Source organism: Entelurus aequoreus, linkage group LG27 (genome assembly GCF_033978785.1).
Source record: "Entelurus aequoreus isolate RoL-2023_Sb linkage group LG27, RoL_Eaeq_v1.1, whole genome shotgun sequence".
Classification (NCBI taxonomy): Eukaryota; Metazoa; Chordata; class Actinopteri; order Syngnathiformes; family Syngnathidae; genus Entelurus; species Entelurus aequoreus.
This window is the reverse complement of record NC_084757.1, coordinates 9,589,800-9,603,651: the sequence shown is the minus strand read 5'-3', so window position 1 is coordinate 9,603,651 and position 13,852 is coordinate 9,589,800. Positions and strand designations below refer to the sequence as shown.

Sequence of the window (13,852 nt, the reverse complement as noted above, 5' to 3'; positions counted from 1 at the left end):
GAACAGGGACTCTTTCCAGGAGGACTTTGAGTTGGATGCGCAGTCTCGGTACCGTGAGTACACTGCTGCGGCTTTCAAACATTCACCGCTTGCCCGTACGTGCATGTCACGCTACGTGCGTGTCACGTACGTAACTTTTGGGACTTTGGGGAAATATATGTGTTGTATGAACTTTGGGCTGTGGGATTTAGTGTGTTGTGTAGGTGTTTGATTTATATTGGCGGGTTATATGGACGGGAGGGGGGAGTTGTTTGCTATGCGGGATTAATTTGTGGCATATTAAATATAAGCCTGATCGTTTTGTGGCTAATAGTTATACATGTCTTGTGTTTATTTAATATATTAATCATTCCCAGCTGAATATCAGGTCCCACCCGTGACTCCTTAATTGCGTAGTGGCAAAGACACCCGGGGAACTTGGGTGCGTTTGTTACAGAGTGGTGGCCCGTACGGGGAGAAGCGGGGCTTAGTGTGTCATTTATATCAGCGACTTTTATTTTCGTTGTTTTTTGCAAAACACTTTAAGGGGAATAAGTAGTATATAAACATTATTTGTCTTGTTAAAATATAAATTCATATTGGGTTCATTTTTACCCTTAAATAGTCATCAGGGTGACACACACTCCTATTGTGTCACCATTTTTTCTACATTTTGATACAGATATACATCCATTTTCTGGTACATAAAGACATACTATTTTTATACATTTACACACATAGACACTTACATATACGACAATTAATAAATACTTACACATAATTAGTTTAATTGGAGCAATGTCAACCAGCAGCCACTCCCTAATGGAGGAAGATGACAGACAGGACTTTGCTGATGCAGCCCAGGACTCAACTCCGCCCCTTGACCCTTTCCGCCATGTCACCAGTAGGCCCAATCCAAATGGTGTTGCTGAGCTGACTAACTTGCTGGACTCTATGTATTTAGAACAGTCCAGACAGGAGGCGGCAGCAGAGGAAGAGGATGGGGTGGAACCAGAAGCTGTCCTGGAGCAACTTCTAACGCTGCAACAACGAGTGGACATTCTGGAGAACCGACTCACAGAAGCGGTCGACAGCACCCTTAACCGGGAGGATGGACTTAGGGCAGCGATGGAGGCCATGGCGGCAGAGATGAAAGCGTATGTGGACACGAAGGTGCAGAACTTCGACCAAGCTGTCGCAGCATGTCTGCGTCGAAGAGATGAAAGGTGGGGAGAGCAATTGAAAAATACCCTTGTTAAAACCCGAAGGTTTTGGCGACCAGCTAGCTTCTCCACTCCTGCAGCCGCCATACCAGTCCACCACCACCCGCCTGTCCGAGACATCACCTTCCCTATTACACCTGCTGTCACCGCCAGACCACCTGCTGTCACCATTGCACCTGCTGTCACAGCCAGACCACCTGCTGTCACCATTGCACCTGCTGTCACAGCCAGACCACCTGCTGTCACCATTGCACCTGCTGTCACCACCACTGCACCTGCTGTCACTGCCAGACCACCTGCTGTCACCGCCATTACACCTGCTGCCACAGTCAGACCACCCATCAGGATGGAGTTTCCTCAGTTTGGAGAGTCCAGAGGCTCGGCCGATGTCACCGATTTCATCGAACAGTGTGAAAACTTTTTAGCACTCCGCCCTCTGAGCGATGCTGAGCTGGTGGGAACACTCAATGCTGTCTTAAAAGGTCCTGCCAGGAGTTGGTGGTCGGCAGCCCGCAGTACCATAACCAGCTGGTCTACATTTAAGCAGTCTTTCCTGGAAGCCTTTTTGCCAACTGACTACCAATCCGAGATTGAGATGCAGCTCCACTCCATTCTTCAAACTCCTAATCAGTGCTTGCGAGATTTCGCATATGATTATCGTGCCCTCTGCCTGAAGTGGAGACATGACATGGAGGAAGCCGAGATCGTGCGCCGCATACTCGGTGCCTGCAATCCCAGGTTGGCCAGTGGTCTACGTGGAATTGTGACAACGGTAGAACAGCTGGTCAAGGTGGGCTCCCTGATTGAACGAGATTGGACAAATAGTAAAGACTATTGGAGTCGTGTCCAACAAAGCAACCCTCCAAAAAGATCTGGCAAGAAGATGGAGCATGGGCCGAGTCGAAGTGGGGCCGACCTTGCCGCTGCTATGGGCGAACAATCCCTCCTGGTGGTCCCTATTAGCATGCGCGGCTCTAAAGGAGATGGAGTCCTGGACTCCGGATGCACGTACTCACTAATGAGTCATACGCTGTGGAAGGCTGTGAGGAAGTGCGGCGAGGTTCTGGAGCCAAGCGGCATTCCAAAGTTTGTCATGGCAAATGGACAAATAAACCAAGCAGTTGGAAAAGCCACCCTGCTCCTCAATCTGCATGACTGTCATAGCACCCTACAGATTCATGTGATGGCTGATGGCCACTTATGTATGCCCTTGTTGTTAGGTCTCGACTTCATGACCACATCACAAATGGTACTCAAACCTCATCTCAAGAGGTATGTCATGCCCGGAGGGAGAGAATTCAAATTTCTCCCCAAAGGCAGAGAAATGCTTCGCTGGACTCACCCAGGTTCCTCCATTAATTTTTACATGGCCATAAATGAAGAACCCCAAGTTAATCAGTCTGCCATCCCCCTCCTCGAATCCCAACCTGAGGTGGTGCGACCACTGCTGCAGAAGTGGCCAACTGTGTGGACTGAGACTACTGGGGCCACCAGGGTAATTAAACATCAAATCACCACCATGGATGAGATGCCTGTGAGGAAGCGGGCTTACAGAGTGTCCAGTCAAAAACAAGAAATAATCGAGGAACAAATCAAAAAAATGATCAGCACTGGAGTGATAGAGCCATCAACATCTCCGTGGGCCTCTCCTGTTGTTCTGACACCCAGGAAGGATGGAACACCCCGATTCTGTGTGGACTACAGGGGCTTGAACGCCAAAACCCAGCATGACGCCTATCCCATGCTCCTCATACATGAGATCCTGGAGTCATTGCAAGGTGCAAAATATTTCAGCTCCCTTGACCTGCAGAGTGGGTACTGGCAGGTTGCCATGGATGAGGATAGCAAGCCAAAGACTGCCATGATCACACATCTGGGCCTATATCAATATAAAGTCATGCCATTTGGACTGCGCAATGCTGGGGCGACCTTCCAGCGTTTAATGGAGACAGTTCTGGGTGAGCTTAGGGGAAGGATCTGTTTCGTGTACATTGATGACATCATTGTGTTTTCACAAACAGAAGAACAACACCTGCTTGACCTTGAAGTGGTGTTTGCAAAATTACAACAAGCAAACCTTACTCTCAACATCAAGAAATGCCACCTGCTTCAAGATCAGCTCACCTTCCTTGGACACCTAATATCAGGCAAAGGAGTGGAAGTAGATCCGGAAAAAATATCAGCAATAACTGCATACCCCCCTCCCACAGACCTGAAGAGTCTTCAGAGGTTTCTTGGCATGGTCGGCTGGTACCACAAGTTCATCCCCAGGCTGGCCGACATTTCGTCTCCTCTAAACCAACTAAAGAAGAAGGATGTTCCTTGGGAGTGGAGTCCTACCTGCCAGGAGGCCTTCGACCACCTCAAATCCCTTTTACAGTCTCCACCAGTGCTTGCTCAGCCCCATCCACAAATCAGTTTCCAGGTTCACTGTGATGCCAGTGACTTGGGCCTTGGCGCGGTCCTGATGCAACGCCTTGAAGGTGAAGAACGGCCAATTGCCTTTGCCTCCAGAGCGCTCCAAGGAGCTGAAGTCCGCTACTCCACTGCCGAAAAAGAGTGCTTGGCTGTGGTGTGGGCAGTTGAGAAGTGGAGACATTTCCTCGAGGGAACAACTTTTGATGTCTTCACGGACCACAGTGCTCTTGCCTGGGCATTCAACTGCCCTAAGACTTCGTCCCGACTTACACGATGGACGCTGAGACTACAGGGATTCACATTCAGAGTCCATTACAAGAAGGGCTGCTGCAATGTGGTACCGGATGCATTGTCACGGGCACCCCAATCACCAGAAGGGAAGATTTGCCTTGTTGTTCCGAAAACCTACTGGTCAGATCTCCCCAGCACACTGCAAGATCTTTCTGAGGCTCAAAAAACTGATACAACATGTCTGGAATGTGGACCTTCTGTTGACCAACCTACACCTGGCCGGATCCACTATCAACTTCAGCAAGGGGTGTGGTACCGGGGAGTACCATCTAAGTATGGCGGCTTCAATTATCAGCTGGTAGTGCCATTGTCTCTGGTGCCGCAGTTCCTGGCCTACTTTCATGACAGTCCATTCGGAGGACATCTGGGGAGAATGAAGACGCTCTTGAAGATTCTGGAAGTAGCTTGGTGGCCGACAGTAAGGAAAGACGTCTGGAGTCACGTCCAAGCATGCAGGACTTGTCAACAATACAAAAACCCCAACGACAAGCCAGCTGGACAACTCCAGTCCTCTACTGTCAACGCCCCAGGAGAGATGCTGGGGGTGGACTTCATGGGACCTTTTCCCCTCAGTAAGGACCGGAACTCTGTGCTGATGGTGGTGGTGGACTACTACTCCAAGTGGGTAGAGCTTTTTGCCCTGAAAGACGCCCAAACTCCCAAGGTCTGCCAAATTCTCAAAAATGACATTTTCACTCGCTGGGGAGTTCCCACATATCTTGTGTCTGACCGAGGGCCACAGTTCACAAGCCAACTGATGTCCCGTCTGTGCGAATCCTGGGGGGTAACCCATAAACTAACCACAGCTTACCACCCCCAAACCAACATGACAGAACGAGTCAATCGCACCCTCAAGACTATGATTGCCGCCTTCGTAGGGAACCATCATCAAGACTGGGATAAGTGGCTGCCTGAATTCCGGTTTGCCCTTAACACCGCTGTCCATGAGACGACTGGTTCAACCCCTGCCAGGTTGACTCTCGGGCGGAATCTGATGGGACCCCTGGAACGACTGGTGCACAAAGCTCCACCACCACACACATCTGCATATCACACCATACTTACACACACACACCTAAAGGAGGAAGTGGAGAGACATGTAGGCGCGTCCAAAGCTCGACAAGCCAGATATTATAATGCACGACACAAAGATGTACACTTTGTAGTTGGGGATCTGGTCTGGATTAGGGCGCACCCACTTTCCAAAGCTTCAAGTAAATTCTCTGCCAAACTAGCACCCAGATGGTTAGGTCCTGTGCGGGTAGAGAAGAAGTTGGGTCCTGTAAATTACAGTATTCGTTGGTTGACTGATAAGTGTAAGGTGGATACTATTAATGTGGTAAACATGAAACCCTATTATGGTCCCCATAAGCCGCTGGCTGGGGGGGGGGGAATGTAATGGCCATAGGGGTCCATCGATATATATATATATATATATAATAAATTGCCAGTCACAGTTAACTTGTGCTCAGCTGGGAAAATAAATATATATATATACTTATTGTCATCCATTTACTTATTATAAACTGTTACAGGCGTATTTAATAATCTTGTTAATATTAAATATGTACGTAAATAATATGTGGGGATATAAAAGGCATCCGGTTCTATCAGACCGGGCGGAAGCGGAAAGTGACGTCACTAACCACCTGGAGCACCTGTCAGACGCAGTGTTTTTTGCCACGGAGCCACTCCTTGGAATTATCTGCCTTTTGACTTTTTTGGTGTGCTTTCCATTGGCCTGTGGAGAACCGGGAGAACAGGGACTCTTTCCAGGAGGACTTTGAGTTGGATGCGCAGTCTCGGTACCGTGAGTACACTGCTGCGGCTTTCAAACATTCACCGCTTGCCCGTACGTGCATGTCACGCTACGTGCGTGTCACGTACGTAACTTTTGGGACTTTGGGGAAATATATGTGTTGTATGAACTTTGGGCTGTGGGATTTAGTGTGTTGTGTAGGTGTTTGATTTATATTGGCGGGTTATATGGACGGGAGGGGGGAGTTGTTTGCTATGCGGGATTAATTTGTGGCATATTAAATATAAGCCTGATCGTTTTGTGGCTAATAGTTATACATGTCTTGTGTTTATTTAATATATTAATCATTCCCAGCTGAATATCAGGTCCCACCCGTGACTCCTTAATTGCGTAGTGGCAAAGACACCCGGGGAACTTGGGTGCGTTTGTTACAACTGTGCACCAGTGCACAAAGCAAGGTCCATAAAGACATGGATGACAGAGTCTGGTGTGGATGAACTTGACTGGCCTGCACAGAGTCCTAACCGATAGAACACCTTTGGGATGAATTAGAACGGAGACTGAGAGCCAGGCCTTCTCCACCAACATCAGTGTGTGACCTCACCGCTTTTGGAAGAATGGTGGAAAATTCCTATGAACACACCCCGCAACCTTGTGGACAGCCTTCCCAGAAGAGTTGAAGCTGTAATAGCTGCAAAAAGTCATATTGAACTCTATGGGTTAGGAATGGGATGGCACTAAAAATGTATATGTGAGTCAAGGCAGGTGGACAAAAACTTTTGGCAATATAGTGTATATAAAAATAAAAAAAATAGTGCTGCTGTTTTTTCATTTACAGTAATATTTTGTAAAAAAAATAAAAATAAATTTACTGTAAAATTATAGCGATTAAGCTGAGTTTTTTTCCATAAAAAAAACAAAAAACAAACAGTGGTACTGTTTTTCCATTTATGTTAACAACTGTACATTTTACAGTGAAATTCTGGTGATTGAGTTGCCAGAATAAAATAAAAAATAGTGCTGCTGTTTTTCCATTTACAGTAATATTTTGTAAAAATAAAAAAAAAATACAGTAAAATTATAGCGATTAAACTGACAGTTTTTTTTCCCGTAAAAAACAAAACAAAAAAACAGTGCTAATGTTTTTCCATTTATATGTTAACAACTGTACATTTTACAGTGAAATTCTGGTGATTGAGTTGCCAGAATAAAATAAAAAATAGTGCTGCTGTTTTTCCATTTACAGTAATATTTTGCAGAAATAAAAAAAAAATACAGTAAAATTATAGCAATTAAACTGACAGTTTTTTTTTCCGTAAAAAACAAAACAAAAAAACAGTGGTACTGTTTTTCCATTTATATGTTAACAACTGTACATTTTACAGTGAAATTCTGGTGATTGAGTTGCCAGAATAAAAATAAATTGTGCTACTGTTTTTCCATTTACAGTAATATTTTGTAGAAATAAAAAAAAAAATACAGTAAAATTATAGCGATTAAACTGACAGTTTTTTTTCCGTAAAAAACAAAACAAAAAACAGTGGTACTGTTTTTCCATTTATATGTTAACAACTGTACATTTTACAGAGAAATTCTGGTGATTGAGTTGCCAGAATAAAAATAAATTATGCTACTGTTTTTCCATTTACAGTAATATTTTGTAAAAATTAAAAAAAATACAGTAAAATTATAGCGATTAAACTGAAAGTTTTTTTTCCCGTAAAAAAGAAAACAAAAAAACGGTGGTAATGTTTTTCCATTTATATGTTAACAACTGTACATTTTACAGAGAAATTCTGGTAATTGAGTTGCCAGAATAAAAATAAATTGTGCTACTGTTTTTCCATTTACAGTAATATTTTGTAAAAAAAGAAAAAAAAAGAAAAAGAAAAGTAAAATTTACAGTAAAATTATGGCGATTAAGCTGACTGTTTTTTTCCGTAAAAAAAAAAAAACAGTGGTACGGTTTTTCCATTTATATGTTGACAAAATTACTATAAATTAATACGTTTTTAGTCAAATGCAGACATCAATGCTAAATATTATTATTATTACGCAGTGATTTTTACGGTACGCAAGGTAGTTTTGCTATGACGTATTGCTCTTCCCACCACCGCATTTAAGCTGTTACCTCCCTCGGCTGTGACGTCATCGCCCGGTGGCAGCATCCTCCCTCCGTGTAAGGACGAGGAGGAGACGAACACAACCATTTTGGACGCCAGAGGACAACCCAGCCAGCCAGCCAGCCAGCCAGCCGGCCAGCCAGCGACATCACCCCGCACTGGCACCTTCGCTTTCCGGGAACACCGAGCTCACCGAGCCCCTTCCTCCATGGAGGCCGGAGGCTGCTAGCACACGCCCGGGGAGGACGAGGAGGAGGCGGGTATCGAATTAACGACGACGGCGCGCACTCGCTGCTAGCATCACGTATGTTTTATTCCATTCTGTCTTTCCATACTGTGTAAGGTGGGGGTTTTAATTAAAAAAAAAAAAAAAAACCAAGATTTGGGGTGGAAACCTCCTGGGAGGACGTGGGCTCAGCCTGGGTGCGGCCATGAGGAGGCTGCACTGCCTCAGGACACTGAAACAACCTTTTAACACATTTACACTCAATTCACCTGAATTGTGAACATTTAAAGACTACTTTTTTCTGTCATCCTTGCGAATAATGCACACAAATGTATGAAAAGGGTCCCTTTAAAGCAAGCAGGGAAGTAAGGTGACAATAACTAGTCTTAAGTGAGGTGACATTAACTAGTCTTAAGTGATGCGACATGAATTAGTCTGAAGTAAGGTGGCATAAACTAGTCTTAGTGACATGAACTAGTCTGAAGTAAGGTGACGTGAACTAGTCTTTGTCACCAGGTTTCAACACGCCCTGACTGGGCTGCATCGTCATCCAGCGTTTTGTTTCTACACTAAATATCACACTTTCCCCTCAATGGAACGCCTAAAACACCGCTTGGAAGCATATTTTATTCTTTTATTCTAACAACACCATTTTATTCTTTTTTGAAAATATTTTTCATTTATTCTTCCATCCAACCATCCATCTTCTTCCGCTTATCCGAGGTCGTGTCGCGGGGGCAGCAGCCTAAGCCGGCAAGCCCAGACTTTCCTCTCCCCCGGCCACTTCGTCCAGCTCCTCCCGGGGAGACATGGTCCTCCCAACGTGTCCTCGGTCTTCCCCGTGGCCTCCTGCCGGCCGGACGTGCCCTAAACACCTGCCATCCTGACCAGATGCCCGAACCACCTCATCTGGCTCCTCCTGGATGACGGAGCTTTTCACCCTATCTCTAAGGGAGAGCGCAGAGGAAACTCATTTCGGCCGCTTGTCCTTTCGGTCATAACCCAAAGCTCAGGACCATAAGTGAGGATGGGAACGGTAAATTCAGAGCTTTGCCTTCCAGCTCAGCTCCTTCTTCACCACAACGGACCGATACAGCGTCCGCATTACTGAAGACGCCCCACCGATCCACCTGTCGATGTCACGATCCACTCTTCCCCCACTCTTGAACAAGACTCCGAGGTACTTGAACTCCTCCACTTGGGGCAAGGTCTCCTCCCCAACCCGGAGATGGCACTCCACCCTTTCCCGGGCGAGAACCATGGACTCTGACTTATTTATTCATTTGATAGGGAAATCATAATACAGGTACTTAAAAAATACAGACACTTTTTTTTTTTTTTGTTCTCCCCCTCAAAATAAAATTTTTAAAAATACAAAATTACAGAAAAATTATAAAAGTCAAATAATAACACACCCTCCCACCTCCCGTCCTATATTTCAGTCACAGTGCGTAGCAATGTACTGCCTTCCTCTTCACCACAAGCAGGTAGAGAATCACAATAACTTACTAAAAGGGAAAAAAAAAAAAAAAGTAATACAAATTAAAATCACAAACATACAGAGGAGTGTCACTGAATAAAAACAACAACAAAAGAGTTGAGGTAAGTGAAAAGGTTCATTGTCAACAGTGAGTGTCACATTTATCCTATAGTGGCTTTAATTTAGCTGCGTTACTAATTAAGTCAAGTCAAATTGTTTTAATTTTCTCTAAATCTAAGAAAAACATGAGGTCCTTAAGCCATAGGGAGGCCTTGGGGGCAAACTGAACCTACTCAGTGGCCTAGTGCAGTGTTTTTCAACCACTGTGCCGCGGCACACTAGTGTGCCGTGAGATACAGTCTGGTGTGCCGTGGGAGATTATCTAATTTCACCTATTTGGGGTATTACATTTTTTGCACACCAGTAATTATAGTCTGCAAATGATGTGTTGTTGTTGAGTGTCGGCAGAGTAACCGTGTAATACTCTTCCATATCAGTAGGTGGCAGCAGGTAGCTAATCGTGATCACAATTTTTCAGACGACAGCGGGAGGCAGAGTGCAGGTAAAAAGATGTCTAATGCTTAAACTGAAAAATAAACAAAAGGTGAGTGCCCCTAAAAAAAAAGGCATTGAAGCTTAGGGAAGGCTATGCAGAACGAAACTACAACTGAACTGGCGACAAAGTGAAGAAAAACAGAATGCTGGACGACAGCAAAGACTTACAGCGTGTGGAGCAGACGGCGTTCACAAAGTACATCCGAACATGACAAGACAATCAACAATGTCCCCACAAAGAAGGATAAAAACAACTGCAATATTCTAGATTGCTAAAACAAAGCAGGTGCGGGGAATATCGCTTAAAGGAAGACATGAAACTGCTACATAAAAATACCAACAAAACAGGAAAAGCCACCAAAATAGGAGCGTAAGACAAGAACTAAAACACTACACACAGGAAAACAGCAAAAAAGTCCAAATAAGGCAGGGTGTGATGTGACAGGTGGTGACAGTACACCTACTTTGAGATAAGAGCTATAGTGTTGCATGCTTAGTTATGGTTTAAAATCATATCCCACGACTTTTTACTGTCAATATCGAGTTTCATATTTTAATGATTTCTGCTGGTGGTGTGCCTTTGGATTTTTTCAATGAAAAAAATGTGCCTCGGCTCAAAAAAGGTTGAAAAACACTGGCCTAGTGGTTAGAGCAGAGGTGTCCAAACATTTTCCAGCGAGGGCCACAAAGAGAAAAATTGAAGGATGCGAGGGCCACTTTTATACATTTTGTACATGAAAAATACTCAAACCAAAACAACGTAGGTGAACATATGCTAACATTTTAAAAACACTTCTACATCTTAGCTCTGTGTTAGAGATAACAAAGCAATAAAATCATTCATGATTATTTTAATAATGATTTTATTTGTATTTATGTCAACTGTGCTCTAAAGTAAGCTAGTATTTACTAATATTGCTATTATACCGCCAACTTAAACGCTTTTGAGGGCTTTAGTACACTCAAAAACATATGTCTCACAAGAAATGTGTACACTTTTTCCATCATGACAGGACACACGGAAATCATCAAGGACCTTATACAGTAACACGCTCAGGTTGTCGGCCATTTTGGTTTTCAGGTCCCATTTTTGGGGGATTTGGTCCCGTTGAATTTTTCAATGTTTGTTGTAATTTGGGACCTGTTGAGTTTGTCTATAGAATGTGTCGCGGGCCAATAAAAATCACGCTGCGGGCCGCAAATGGCCCCCCGGGCCGCACTTTGGACACCCCTGGGTTAGAGTGTCCGCCCTGAGATCGCTAGGTTGGGAGTTCGAACCCTGGCCCAGTCATACCAAAGACTATACCAATGGGAGCCATTACCTCCCTGCTTGGCACTCAACAACAAGGGTTGGAATTAGGGGTTGAATCACCAAAAATGATTCCCGGGCGGGGCCACCGCTGCTGCTCACTGCTCCCCTCACCTCCCAGGGGGTGTAACAAGGGGATGGGTCAAATGCAGAGGACAAATTTCACCGCACCTAGTGTGTGTGTGACAAACTGTGATTTCCACTCCAATAAAATAATTCTACGAGCTATTAATGGTGCAAAGGCGATACTATCCCTAAAAGTCTGCTTAATTTTTTGATAGTTTGGTGGAATTCCAAAAATAGCCAATTCTGCACAAGGCGTCAATTCAAAATTTAATATTTAAAGTATTCTTTTATTCTGACAGCACCATACGGATCATGATGTATTATTTTATTCTGACAACACCGCGTGGAAGCATGTTTTATTGTTGTATTGTGACAAAGCTTCCTTGTGTGCATGTGGCAGTGGAGCACATAAAGAAGATGCCAGTCTCAACGTTAATGCGCTTCACGTGAGTCTTGTGGAGGACCACTCGTAGGAGGGAGGATGACACAGCAGAACGGCGACGAGGACGCCCAAATCTGAGCAGAATGTGGTCAGCCTTTGTCTGCCGTTGATGAAAACATGACTTGCTCTTTAATTGGATTGGCCGCCATGAGTCACGCTCGCCCATTAGAGTGATGGTGTTGTCAAGTTCCAGGAGGAGGAGGAGGAGGAGGAGGAGGACCGGGCCCAGCCCCGGCCCACTTTAATCCCGGGACGCACTCCCTTTGTCGCCATGGCTGCAGCTGACCATGCACGCCCTTTCTTCCCAACTCGGAGCTCTCCGTTATTCTTCATGCCTCCAATCTACAATCTTTTTCTTTATTGACATAAAAGTGTTCAGAAGAGACAGGGCTGCGGAGCTGGTGTCTTGGCTGAATGAGCAGGTATCGGACACCTCGGTCTCCGTGGACGCATCCTCGCTCACCCGTGCGGACTGGACACTGGCCGAGAGTTGGTGGGCTTGCTTTGTTGGGTCTGCTCCGGTCTCTGGCCATGCTCCCCCCACCCCAGCAGACGATGGCGTGGAACACCGCAGAGGCCACCACAGTGTTTAGGTGTTTGTTTTGTTTTTGTTGTTGTTTTACTTTTGTGGCTGTGTGTAGAAGTGGCTTGTCAGAATAATTGTATCTAAGTTATCACAAAACTTTGTGTTTCAATGAGTTCCCGGCGAAAAGACAAAAGCTGTCTTTGAACCTACCAAGCAAAAGGCTTGTAAAACTCCACTGAGTAGGATGGGAAGCAACATCAATCAATCAATGTTTATTTATATAGCCCTAAATCACAAGTGTCTCAAAGGGCTGTACAAGCCACAACGACATCCTCGGTACAGAGCCCACATACGGGCAAGGAAAAACTCACCCCAGTGGGACGTCGATGTGAATGACTATGAGAATCCTTGGAGAGGACCGCATATGTGGGTAACCCCCCCCCCCCTCTAGGGGAGACCGAAAGCAATGGATGTCGAGTGGGTCTGACATAATATTGTGAAAGTCCAGTCCACAGTGGATCCAACACATCAGCGAGAGTCCAGTCCATAGTGGGGCCAGCAGGAAACCGTCCCGAGCGGAGACGGGTCAGCAGCGCAGAGATGTCCCCAACCGATGCACAGGCTAGCGGTCCACCCGGGGTCCCGACTCTGGACAGCAAGCACTTCATCCATGGCCACCGGACCTGTGCAACCCCCCCTCCAAGGAAGAGGGGAGCAGAGGAGAGAAGAAAAGAAACGGCAGATCAACTGGTCTAAAAAGGGGGTGTATTTAAAGGCTAGAGTATACAAATGAGTTTTAAGATGGGACTTAAATGCTTCTACTGAGGTAGCATCTCTAACTTTTACCGGGAGGGCATTCCATAGTACTGGAGCCCGAACAGAAAACGCTCTATAGCCCGCAGACTTTTTTTTGGCTCTGGGAATCACTAATAAGCCGGAGTTCTTTGAACGCAGATTTCTTGTCGGGACATATGGTACAATAAAATCGGCGAGATAGGCTGGAGCTAAACCGTGTAGTATTTTATACGTAAGTAGTAAAACCTTAAAGTCGCATCTTAGGTGCACAGGAAGCCAGTGCAGGTGAGCCAGTATAGGTATGTATATATGTATATAAAGGTATATACAGTATAGGCGTAATATGATCAAACTTTCTTGTTCTTGTCAAAAGTCTAGCAGCTGCATTTTGTACCAACTGTAATCTTTTAATGCTAGACATAGGGAGACCCGAAAATAATATGTTACAGTAATCGAGACGAGACGTAACGAACGCATGAATAATGATCTCAGCGTCGCTAGTGGACAAGATGGAACGAATTTTAGCGATATTACGGAGATGAAAGAAGGCCGTTTTAGTAACACTCTTAATGTGTGACTCAAACGAGAGAGTTGGGTCGAAGATAATACCCAGATTCTTTACCGAGTCGCCTTGTGTAATTGTTTGGTTGTCAAATGTTA

General features: G+C 45.0%; 1 protein-coding gene across 4 annotated transcripts in view; it reads left to right on the top strand.

Moving 5' to 3' along the window:
• Window positions 1–7,840: 7,840 nt before the first annotated feature.
• Window positions 7,841–13,852, top strand: part of kif1aa (kinesin family member 1Aa) — a 132,107-nt gene continuing 126,095 nt past the window's right edge. For all 4 annotated transcript variants that reach the window (XM_062038686.1, XM_062038687.1, XM_062038685.1 and 1 more), the window contains exon 1: window positions 7,841–8,097. The gene's annotated coding sequence lies outside the window, so the exon portion shown is untranslated. The remainder of the gene's footprint in view (window positions 8,098–13,852) is intronic.